Genomic DNA, 10,102 nt, shown 5'->3' with positions numbered 1-10,102 from the left:
GACAGGATTTGAGCAAGTTGATCCAAATAACTTCCCACGTGCAATGCTTGAGTTGATTATCATAAACTCAACACATTTCATGCTGCAATAGAGCCTACATACATACTTTCCATAGATATTTTTACACCAATAAAAGAATCAGAACTTGTCGAGCTACTTTAAGGTTTCTATGAAATTCTATGCTGGTTCGTCAAGTCATACAGGCGATCTTCCCTTTCTAACACGTAACGGGTAGACGCATCGGTTTCATCTCTTTGGAGCCTTCAGAGCAGACCGCAGTTTGATATTCTGCCTCAGACCAGCGGCCTGTAATTAGCATGTGATTGGGGGCGCTCAGCGAGTGGAAGAGCTATATTTGCGGTTGAGGCAATAGGCTGCTGAATAATACCCTTGGTGGAGCAAATTGCCCAAATTGCCGTCGTTGAAATCTGGAGCGATCACCCTGGGTCACCGTAAAGTGAATCACTCGGTAGGGCCAGCACACACAGGAACACTTTATTTCAGGACTTGCGATGACTAATGTATTACCAGATGTGCTCCTTTTTCATTTGCTGCCTGACCAGGTAGCCAAGGACTTTGGAATGCCAACCTTGAACATATAGAATGGTAGAATGGTATGTGCACATAGGTATGTGTCTACAAACTTCTGTGGTGCATTATTTATATGTCTGCCAAAGTGCTGTTTGTGAAGAACTTCAAGGCATGGAGACATTTCATGGATAAGTACTGTAAGTGATCTATGAAGTTGTAAGAGAAATTTGAGAAATGACCACCCCCTAGTGGTCAAAGCCAAAAATGCCCTCACCACAGGTGTAGATGATGCTGAGATAGTTGTGGTAGCCAGGGGAACAGGCTTCTCCAAATTCCTGGCTGGAGACCAGGAAGGAACAGCTCCCTTTGCCATGGCAGTGAGAGGCCACAGCCTGGACGCTGGACAATGACTGGCAGTCTGGCAAGACAAAAAAGACAGAATTCTATAATCACATTTCTCCACGTCAATGTGCTTAAGAATTAAACATGTAAAACACGAAAAAAGACAGAATTTGAGTCAGTCACATGAACTCTCTAGCACACGCCCACACACCCACATCTAAATTCAACAGTTGGCCGTTTTTTAATTCTTCCATTTGCTGGATGGGATTTCCTTTGGGAATGCCACGGACAAAAGCGTATTTGATTTAATGAAAAAAGAGCCGGGTATGAGGTTCATAATAAAGTCTCATAAGGTCTCAGATCTACCTGTCTTTGAAGGGTTTATTTGGCATCAGCGCTTCGCATGGACAACTCATGCCAGAGCAAATCCTAAAGACAGAACCCCGCGCTGGCACGCCTCTCCACCTGGCAGCACACTGCGCTGCGTTTCACAACCCACCCTCGGGTGCCCTGCGGTCACTGGGTTCACATGCAGACGTTTTCACAGTGGGGTGCGATTCATCGTAAATGTGAGTCAGGATGTTCTGGCCACCGTGTGTTCCTCTTCCCACTGTTTGCATTTGAATTTAATTTCAGTGATTTATAAGGCCAATGCATCACACACAGGAGCACAGGAAGTACCTTTTCAGGCGCACAAGAAATGAGTTTTGGTACTCTGTGGCCTGGCCCTCTCCGGTGGCTCTGGGATAGGATGGGGGTGGGAGGTCAGAGGTCAGGGGTCAGTTAGGGTTCTTACCTCCGGCGTGGCCCAGGTGGGCAGGAGGGGATGGCGGCGTTGGAGGGCACTTGTGTGTTGCCCGTGGCAACCCCTCGAAAGTGGCGGACGAGACGGCGATCAGTGTGCCACGCCTACAGCTCAGCCTTATCCTCTCCCCTTCACACACCACTTTAGTACGGTAGTCATCTGCACACACACACACATACACACACACACACACAGATGCAGTCATGGGGGACAATAAAAGACACTCATACACACACACACACAGATGTAGTCATGGGGGACAATACGTAAAAGACAAACACACACACACACAAAGACAGAGTAATAAAGAACAAGAACACATACAAACAAATAATTAAAACATCATCATTATATAAAGAGACATAAATAACACACAGGCACAGAAAGACACTCCACAACACATACATGCAGTTATGCACAATAACAGTCAGCGCAACAGGGGTAGGAATGTGGGGCAGTGAGGGATAATCCTGACAGGAGAGGGCAGGAAGAGGGGGCATCTGGGTCCTATTTCTGCTGATCTGCCTCTACACAAACACTCAGCACTGCAACAGCACACACACACGCTCAGATCTTAGGTCTCACCTGATCCTCAGATCTCAGGTCCCCCCACCCCCCCACACACACACACAGACACACACACACACACACACACACACACACACACACACACACACACACACACACACACACACACACACACACACACACACACACACACAGCAGCAACATACAAAACAAACTTCAGATTCGGTTCATGTTGTGTTTCAACATCACAGAAATTAGCATTGCACTGCATAGCCTTTGCATAGTGCAGAGACAATGGCTTGGGAAGGATTGCCTTTGAGGACGTGTCGCAAACGTGCCCTGCTCACTATGAGCCAAACACAGACAGAGGCCCCTCAAGAATGTGAGAAGAAGAATAGATGTGAACTCAACAATTACAGACCAAGTGTTCTGAAATGCCATTATGGACTTTGGAGTATAAATACACAGCAGAGAATGGAGCATGGGGAGAAATATTGAGAGAGAGAGAGAAAGAGAGAGAAAGAGAGAGAGGTAGGGAGAGAGAGAGGGAAAGACACAGGAGGGGGACACAGGAGGGGTCCTTACTTGGCCTGCATTTGTACCACACAATAAGGTATTTGCTGTGAGTGGGACAAGGGTCCGTCCCAAAGACACGGCCGCTGACTACTAGATGACAACTCCTTCTGTCCTGGCATTCATCCAGAACCTTCTGCGAGATGGACAGAGAGGTGAGGAGGGAGAGAGAGAGAGAGAGAGAGAGACAGATGAAGAGAGGGAGAGGGGAGAAGTGAATAAGAGGGTGAATAATGGCAAGCCAGAAGATAAAAGGAGACAAGGACATAGGAATAATGTTGTTGGAACTCTTCACCCACAAGATCCTCCTCACTCCTCTCCCATATTGTATTTAAAGACAGAAACAAAATTAAAACAACATTGTCCATTTTAATGACATACAGTCCCGGGCCACCCAGCGCCCTCTCAGATCTATTTGCCATTCAAACGACATGCAGAAAACAGCCCCTCGGAATGCAGCTGGTTTGAATGGCCATAGACAGCATTTAAATCGACTCTCTCTCGCTCTCTAGTCATTCTAATGAGAGCAGGGGCTCAGGCCAGTCAGGCACTCCCACATACCCATAGAACTCAGACATATGTCATTTGGACATGTTGGATTTCTAAATGCTATCTTCATGCCTTACCGTGATGCTACAACACATGTTTATTTATTATATGTTATTACTTTATTCAAATAAACCCACACAACACACTATTTGTGAAATATTTAGAGAAATGTAATATTAATTCATGCAACACGTATCGAGAAATAGATCCCGCTTCAGATGCCTGACAATATCGTGTCTTAAAATATATGTAACATTTTGTACAGCCATGTCCTGCTACTATAACATTTCCATGATGCAATGTAAAATCAGTTCATATAACACACATATAGTGAAAAGATGCTTCAGTGTATCATGTCTTTGCATATTACATATTATTTTGTTAAGACCATGTAGTGCTACCACATTATTTCCATATGATCATCGGTGAGCGTTACCTGCAGGACTGTCTGCACAGTGCTACCACATTACTTCCATATAATACATCTTCCATATGGTCATCGGTGAGCGTTACCTGCAGGGCTGTCTGCACAGCGCAGTAGAGGTCCTCTCTGACCAGACCTGAGTGGGCAGAGGCGGTGGGGTCGTTGCTATGGACACACTGGAGGGGGATGGAGGCCCTGCGGCCGTAGAAGGCCGACTGGACACTAATGGTGGAGCGTGGTGGGCAGCGCATGGACAGCAGCTCCCCGTCGCATGCCAGCTCAGAGTAGTTCCTCTGAGTGCTGGAGAGGTAGCCTCCTAAGGTCAGTAGAGGTCAAGGGTCAATGATTAATGATCTTTAGTGTGGTGGGTTAGGGCAGTGTTTTTCAACCACTGTGCCGGGGCACACTAGCCACAGAAAATTACCTCACTGGTCCAGAAAAGCAACTGTTGCATCAAAGAATTTATAACCACATGCTCTCATTGATTGTATGATTGCACTATTTGTGGTATGCAGGCATTGTACAACGGGGGCCCCATATCCAGTATTCACAGAATCATCACATATCCAGTTCATAACAACAATTAAATTAGATATAGTCACCTACAAATGAAACAGAGGGCGCTTGTTTTATTGAGCAGGTCTTGCATGGAAGCCATAATAAGGCCATATCTGTGTATTATTTGAAATATTAGGCTATGGTATGTTTATTTTTTCTTCACACAGGATGTTAGTGTGCCGTGGGACATTTTAAGTGTCAAAAGTGTGCCGTGGCACAAAGGTTGAAGGTTGAAAAACACTGGGTTAGGGGGTGAGGAAGAAAGCATATCAGATCAGCACAAGGCTGTCACATCAGCTTGGCTGACTTTTTAAAAAGAGACAAAAGTTGATGACAATAAATCCCAAGCAACAAGACAGTTAAAACACTTCATATTGGGTCTAACAGTGCATTGCATCAAGTTACATCTGCAATAAAGTGCAGTTTCTTAGGCTTATCACTTCAGTCATACAGATGTAAACATGTTTCCTCTACACTGACTTTATGATTGTGTAACTAAACAGACTAAACAGACTAAACTGGTACATTCATGGACACCATGAAGACACTGCTGTCATAACTCTGCTTGACTTGTACATTGCTTGTTAGTTAGTTGTCTGCTATTGTTAATCTTGTTTTATGTACTTAACTTATTCTTATTTATTAGGGACCATCAACCTGCTCAAGGGACTAAAGATGGAAATTAGCCACTGGCTATAATCTTACATATTTATTAATATCTGCTGTCCCTGTTTTAAATAAATAAATAAATTACAAATTACAAACTACACGGTAAACACACATTTACCCACAGGTGATGCACTCGTGCTTTAGAGTGGAGGCTCTCCATCAGTGTGTATTAATAACATGCAGTACAATAGTCATATGGCCGTCTACACAGCTGCCTTTCAGTACAGTAATCATATGACGCACATCAGCTGCTTTACCTCCCAGGGCCGGCGTTTCCTTTACTGTCCAGTCTCATGGTATACATTCAGTATGTAATGCCAACATACACGCAACATACAGAGACAGATGAGGACAGGCCACACTAAGTGTCCATTAGAGCGTGTGGTTATCTGCATTCACGCCAGCGTCTGATCAGCGAGATTTAATATTCACCATATATTATGTTCTTTCGAATATGAATGACTGACGAGATATATCATTTTGATACAAAGTTGAGGAACTTTTTATCTGAATCTAACGTGAGGAAAACAAGCCTCTCTCTCTCTCTCTCTTTTTCTCTAGTTCCCATAACATTTACTGACATGACTGAAGTACTCTGCATTGGCAAAACCTTCCCTAAATCAAACAAATCTTAATTTAACAAGACTACATAAATGGCATTAATTCATTATAATACTATAGTATGAAAGTGTAGATCCTTTTTTTTCTCTCTCTCTCTCTCTCTCACACACACACACAAAAACATTACAATTTAATTCTAGGTCATAATAAAAACTAAAAACAATGTTGCTAATCCACTTTTAGGAAATGTTACACTAATCTCCAGGTAATCTGGGAAACTGGGAGAATGATCAAAGGTCTATGAGGTAATTACACAGGAAATAAATGGCAGGACTGAAACATGAGCTTACAGTATACTGTATGTTGACACTAATGCCAACAGGAAATTAACCATTTGCTGTGAGCTTACATTCAACCGTGTGTACAACTACAGTAGTTTGTAATAACTACAGTGTAGTGATACAGAAAACAAAGCAGCTAGTATTTGTATTTAGTATAATCTCAATGATTCTTTTAAAGAAAAGATTATCATGGAGAGTATGAAGCTGCAAAAATTAATCAACAACTATTTTGGTAATCCATTAGTCGGTTTGTACCAATTTTAAGGACAACACTTCAAGTTTAAGTATTATATTTTCAGCTTTACTTACTCTTCAATGACAGTAAAGTCAATATCTTTGGCATGTCGACAGAGCAAGGCATTTCACGACATTATCTCTGGCAGTGGGAAACACATTTATTCACTATTTTCTGACATTTTATCAATCAAACAATATCAGATCAATCGACTATGAAATAGACTACTGATCCTGGTAAGAAGTGGGTCAGTAGTCCGAGTAGAAACCTTTAATGGCTACAAATGACCACACTGTTCCATCTGCTCTCTGTAAATGACACTGGTTCTTAGTCAATAAACGACAAACACAGGGAGCAAAGATGTGTTGACGGGCAGATTTACTCCCAACTACATTTGAAGCAAACCAGAGCAGACTTTTCAGCAAGTCAGAGTGCCAAAGCCGTTGCTAAACTTCAAAGGTGAGTGCATGATGAACAGGCCAGCTTGCAGGCTAACCCCACTCTGGCCAAACACCTCTGGGGCAGCCCCCGTGACGCCTGGTCTTCGTTTGCGTTGGAGAGGGCGCGGAGGGTCTGTCATCAGCACTGGCAGCGTCTGAGCTCTGGAGCAGACCCCAGTGCAGTCCAGCCACCCCACCCCACCGGCCAGACCGTCCATCACTTTAATGGCGGAGTTTACTGCCTGCATAACATCACCTCGGGGACAGCCAGACTGCCTACTCCGAATCAGCCGGTGGGAGACCCACAGCTGTGTGTGTGTGTGAGTGTGTGTGTGTGTGTGTGTGTGTGTGTGTGTGTGTGTGAGTGTGAGAGAGAGAGAGAGAGAGAGAATAAAAGAGTGAGCTGGAAAGATTTGTGGATCTGTTCCGGCAACTTGCCCAAAGATTTACAGCTCAAATTCACCTTTTCCAGCCTAATGTCTTTTTCATTAAGCGGCTTGTTTTATTCTGTCACTTAATAGAATAAGAATTGAATAAAAGATTATGGCCCTGGTGATAACACGTCGTGTAATCTGCCTCAGGAAGGCCAGGATGTGTCAGAACAATACCGAGTGCACTGATGAGCAACACTACACCGATGAGTTATATCACCTCTGTCCATTCAGGGGCGCCAGGACGCAGGCTCCCCACAGTACGCCAGGACGCAGGCTCCCCACTTGGAAAGTTCTAGAAACTCAGACGCCATCTTTTAATACCTTCGCAAGTTGACAAATGGAATATCTGACCTCTGGACTTATGGAGGACAACTAATTGAGGTGTGTATAATGCCAGGCGGGGATATGGAGAGTTTAATGAAGGCATGGAGGCATTCGTCCCCCTCCTGTGCTGGAAGAGTTGGCCAGCTACAACCTGCTGGGTTTCGCCACCACTTTCTCACGCCACAGCGACCCAACGATGGCCACTCTCCACACACACAGACACACACACACTCTCTCTCACACACACACACACACACACACACCCCAGTCTTACACCTTCCCAGTGACTGGATGCCTCACTGTCACAAAACTCAAACGTCGTCTCTTTTTCCCTTTTGTCTAAGGGCAGAGTGCACTTTGATAACATTTCATGGCTACTTTTAATCCTGAGCGCTTAATGGCAGAAGAAGTTAAGAGTGTGGCTAGCACAAGCTGTTCAGTGAGGACAGCGGTGTGGTGCTGCCCGGCGTGGTGCTGTGCAGATCTAACAGTATGGCAGCAGTGGCATTGTTCCGTCTCCGGAGTTTTTCAGAGTCACAAGAATGTCTGTAAGCTGCGATGTGAGGAGCACAATGACATTCTCCAGTCAAATGGATGAGGCTAGAAAAAAATGCCTCACTTGCTGTTGCCTAGTGACAAAAGAGATCATACTGGCAGCCCGATCATGCATGACTCTATAAAAAAAAAAAAAAAAAAAAAATGTTTACTCACTGGAAATAATGTGCTGGCATTTCAGCACTGTCACACACTAAGAATGATACAGTCGGATATAGAAAAGCCGCAATGAGACGCTGCTAGGCCACTGAAAACAATGTGATCACATTCCAGTGTTTTGGCACATCATAAGACTATTTTGACAGCCGTGACCTGGGGATTCTGCCATATATCGCAGAGCAGTGGCAACCGGAGCAAAAGGTGGAAGGCGTACAGTCCGCCCACATCACAGACACACACAGTGTTTACATTTTACAGGTTGTCCAGCCGTGTGTTCTCTGCCCTACCTCTGGCTTAGAGGTTCTGTTTAACACTTACCAGACAGATGAGCATTATAGCGAGCAGCACAATTCTATAGGAGGGATCCTCTGAGCTCACAGTTTCCCCCCAAAATGGTCCAGTTATGTGTCAATACAACACAGAAAGACAGTATGAGAAGAGCTACAGTATATTTGGAACTCAAACTCATAGGCCTATATGGAGTCTCATGTTAAATCTATCAGGGTGGAATTTTTAGCTTTGTTATCTTTTATTTTTTTTATCAAAATTTTAGCAGTTATCAAATTTTAACAAGCTATTATTCTACAGATGAACAGAACTTTCAGAATTGTGTCAGACATGCTTTTAAAATTATTTGATTTGACCAAAATTCTCAATAACATAGCTAAACGGGGTGGAATTCTAAGAGTGCCTTAACATGAATAAAATTTCAAAAACTACTACAAGAAGGTAGGAACTGCACAGTTGAATTCCCACTGCAAATAATGCTCTTACTTCCTGAAAATGGTCTCAATGGAACTGTAGTCTTTTCTGGAAGGTGGGAAAGTACATACTGAAAGTACATAAAGTACATACTACTAACATGGTGGAAGATGACCTCAAGGGGACACGGTAAGTGAAGAAAATACTGAAAATAGAAAATAAGCTGTAGTTACACATGATTCATTTGTTTGATTCAAGACAGTTTAGACTAGTCTGTAAAATATATTTTAAATATTTTGAGGTCTTTATTATATTATTGGTTCATAGTTGTTAAGAAGTGCATCATTTAAATGTCAATTATTTCTGTTGTAGTTCTGAAATGAAAACACCTTATTTGTTATAAATATGTGACTTAGTTGGAAAAAAGAGTGGACATCAAATGTTATTGCATGCCAGGAATCAGGTAAAGGACTCAACATGTCAGGATTAAACACTCTGACACTTCTTTGTCTGAATATCTGTTTAAAAAGGTGAACTGAATGTGCACACAGCAGGGTTTAAGTGGTCAAATCCACTTATAGAAAACATGGATGTGATGATTTGCAACCTGACACTGGCAGTACTATGTCCACTGAGTTTAGCTTACCGGTATTTTACAGAGACAGAAAAAAACATTCAGCTGCCTTGAGAATACGAAAGCTAGGCTATTGTTTGTTGGTGAAACATTTTGGATAGAATAAGTGTCTGTGTTTCTCAAGACACTTGCTATCACACACAAAAGCAGATACTAAAAAGACAACAATCATTAGATCCAGAAATTTGGATGTGAGATATAAATATAGGACAATTTTTTTTTAAAACCCACATAATAAAATGAATCAACATATTAATTTTAAATATCTCCAATGTGGGATAAAATAAATAAATAAATAAAAGACTGCTCCAGAAATTAAGCAGTGATACACAAGGAATATATAGCACAGCCCTCTCAGATTTCATCTTGAGCTTTCATGCCAGGCTCTCATTTCACCCAGAAAACATTTTGCAAGGCTTTTGTCATTTCTGAGGGTGAAACCTTAAACCTAAGTCACCTCCAAGATAAAGGATGGAATGGTGGCCATTCTAAAGGGGTCAGATGATGAACTGACCTTTGCCACTTTGCCACTAATGTCAGATCTTCATGACAAAGTCCCATGGCTGCCTGCTGCCACTATCATCAAGGACCACTAAAAGGGATGAAAAACTTAGCACTTACCCTGCCTAGCCCTCCAGTCTTTTGAATCTGAAGTAAGGACTGTGTCCTACAAACCCAGAAAATGTTACAGAATGCAGCTATGGCCTGAAAATACTAAGGTAATAAAACGGGAATTTC

Source organism: Alosa alosa, chromosome 19, assembly GCF_017589495.1.
Source record: "Alosa alosa isolate M-15738 ecotype Scorff River chromosome 19, AALO_Geno_1.1, whole genome shotgun sequence".
Taxonomy (NCBI): domain Eukaryota; kingdom Metazoa; phylum Chordata; class Actinopteri; order Clupeiformes; family Clupeidae; genus Alosa; species Alosa alosa.
This window is presented reverse-complemented; position numbering follows the sequence as displayed.